The sequence below is a fragment of the Rhineura floridana genome, chromosome 11 (genome assembly GCF_030035675.1).
Source record: "Rhineura floridana isolate rRhiFlo1 chromosome 11, rRhiFlo1.hap2, whole genome shotgun sequence".
Classification (NCBI taxonomy): domain Eukaryota; kingdom Metazoa; phylum Chordata; class Lepidosauria; order Squamata; family Rhineuridae; genus Rhineura; species Rhineura floridana.
In genome coordinates, this window is record NC_084490.1 from 36,314,599 (window position 1) to 36,317,486 (window position 2,888).

At 39.7% G+C, this 2,888-nt stretch overlaps 1 pseudogene; it reads right to left on the bottom strand.

The window, feature by feature from the left end:
* Positions 1 to 422: 422 nt before the first annotated feature.
* Positions 423 to 1,363, bottom strand: LOC133367971 (olfactory receptor 2AP1-like; annotated as a pseudogene).
* Positions 1,364 to 2,888: the final 1,525 nt, after the last annotated feature.

Consider the following 2,888-nt stretch of genomic DNA (forward strand, 5'->3'; position numbering starts at 1 on the left):
TCTCGTTTCTAAGTAAAACCAAGGCAAATCAAGGAGTTAATATGTGGCTCTTATCACAATGTGAGATTGGCTTAATGATGAACTAGTCCACTCCCACAGCACAGAAAGTACATCCAACAAAGACATGGATGCTTCTTAGATCAACATCAATTGCTTCCTATTATTGTTATTGTTGTTAATTAAATTTATATCGCGCCCTTCCTTCCGGTAGAAACCCAGGGCGGCAACCAAAAACACTAAAAACACTATAAAACATAAAAACAGACATTAAAATATATTAAAACAAAACATCTTTAAAAACATTAAAACGACATCTTTAAAAACATCTTTTTCATTTAAAAAAGAAAGAAGGTAAAACAGTTCAAGGAAATCATAGCTGAAATTCTGATACTGAAGTTGCTTCACCATCCTGATTTAATTAATCATTTCAACAAGTCTCTCTGACTTCTTGGGGGGATAAGAAACTTCCTCACTACTTTTCTTACAGCATCCTTTACCTCCTTGTTTCTCAAGCTGTATATAAGAGGATTTGCAACAGGGGGCAAGATGGTATACAAGAGAGAGAACACTTTGTTGAGATCACTGAGTGCTTCAGTTTTTGGTAACATGTACACTATCATGATGGCTCCATAGAAGGTAGAAACCACAATAAGGTGAGAGGAGCAAGTGGAAAAGGCCTTCTTCCAGTTGCACAAGGAATTCTCAAGATAGTAGTTATGATGTATATATAAGATGTCTAGGTAAGGAGAAAAGGTGGTAGGGTAAATATGAATGCAAGGATAAAACTCATACGTTCCACCAGGTTGGTGTCACTACAGGAAAGTTTTATAAGTGGAACAGAATCACAAAAATAATGATCAATTTCCTTGGGGTCACAGTATGTTAACTCTAACATGAAACTTAAAAGGATTAAAGTAGCTATAAGCCCATTTACCCATGAGGAAGCTGCTAGCTGAATGCACATCCGTGTGTTCATGCTTGATGCATAATGCAGTGGTTTGCATATTGCTAAATACTAATCATATGGCATAACTGAGAGAAGATAAAACTCTGTTGCCATTAGATAGCCAAAGAAAAAGAATTGTATAAAGCAGCCAGTGAATGAGATTGCTTTTTCATTAGTCAACAAACCTGCCATCATTTTAGGCATGATATTTGAGATATAGAAAGTCTCTAGGCATGACAAGTTTCCCAGGAAAAAATACATGGGTGTATGAAGATGTTGATCAACTATAACTAAAATTACAATGATAACATTCCCAGTCATGGCTACAATATAGATCATTAGGAAAACAAAAAAGAGAATATATTGCCATTCACTGGATTTTCCAAAACCCAAGAGGATAAATTCTGTGACATTCATCTGCTTTCCTCATCCAGTCTGTTTCGTAGTTTGTGGTATGCATTCAGCAGAGATCAAATAGGTCTTTCAAACCATCCAGGGGGTGGGGGAGATAACATGAAGGTTAATAGATTATTGCATGTATACTAATAGGTTTTCTTCGGCTGGATCTGGTAATTTTAAGAGCTTCAAGGTTGGTTTTGCAAACTGGCTATCTTCTACCATAACTCCACCAAGTATTAAGTATTACGCTCTGTTCACCTGGCCATCTTCTTTGCCTGTGGTAATCCAGAGAGGAAGATGACATTTACTCTTCTCGTCAGATATTTCTTAGGCTCCCAAGAAAGCAGCATGGAACACAATTAGAAAGATTGCATCCAGACAGCAGTTTCTCTCATTGCTGAGTGCATAAGGCTGCATTCACAACATACGGAAAGTTGACAGAATAAAGTTTATGCAAACAGAACTAATAAGAACATAAGAACATAAGAAGAGCCTGCTGGATCAGGCCAGTGGCCCATCTAGTCCAGCATCCTGTTCTCACAGTGGCCAACCAGGTGCCTGGGGGAAGCCCGCAAGCAGGACCCGAGTGCAAGAACACTCTCCCCTCCTGAGGCTTCCGGCAACTGGTTTTCAGAAGCATGCTGCCTCTGACTAGGGAGGCACAGCACAGCCATCATGGCTAGTAGCCATTGATAGCCCTGCCCTCCATGAATTTGTCTAATCTTCTTTTAAAGCCGTCCAAGCTGGTGGCCATTACTGCATCTTGTGGGAGCAAATTCCATAGTTTAACTATGCGCTGAGTAAAGAAGTACTTCCTTTTGTCTGTCCTGAATCTTCCAACATTCAGCTTCTTTGAATGTCCACGAGTTCTAGTATTATGAGAGAGGGAGAAGAACTTTTCTCTATCCACTCTCTCAATGCCATGCATAATTTTATACACTTCTATCATGTCTCCTCTGACCCGCCTTTTCTCTAAACTAAAAAGCCCCAAATGCTGCAATCTTTCCTTGTAAGGGAGTCGCTCCATCCCCTTGATCATTCTGGTTGCCCTCTTCTGAACCTTTTCCAACTCTAGAATATCCTTTTTGAGATGAGGCGACCAGAACTGTACACAGTATTCCAAATGCGGCCGCACCATAGATTTATACAATGGCATTATGATATTGGCTGTTTTATTTTCAATACCTTTCCTAATTATTGCTAGCATGGAATTTGCCTTTTTCACAGCTGCCGCACACTGGGTCGACATTTTCATCGTGCTGTCCACTACAACCCCGAGGTCTCTCTCCTGGTCGGTCACCGCCAGTTCAGACCCCATGAGCGTATATGTGAAATGAAGATTTTTTCCTCCAATATGCATAATTTTACACTTGTTTATATTGAATTGCATTTGCCATTTTTCTGCCCATTCACTCAGTTTGGAGAGGTCTTTTTGGAGCTCTTCGCAATCCCTTTTTGTTTTAACATCCCTGAACAATTTAGTGTCATCAGCAAACTTGGCCACTTCACTGCTCACTCCTAATTCTAGGTCATTAATGAATAA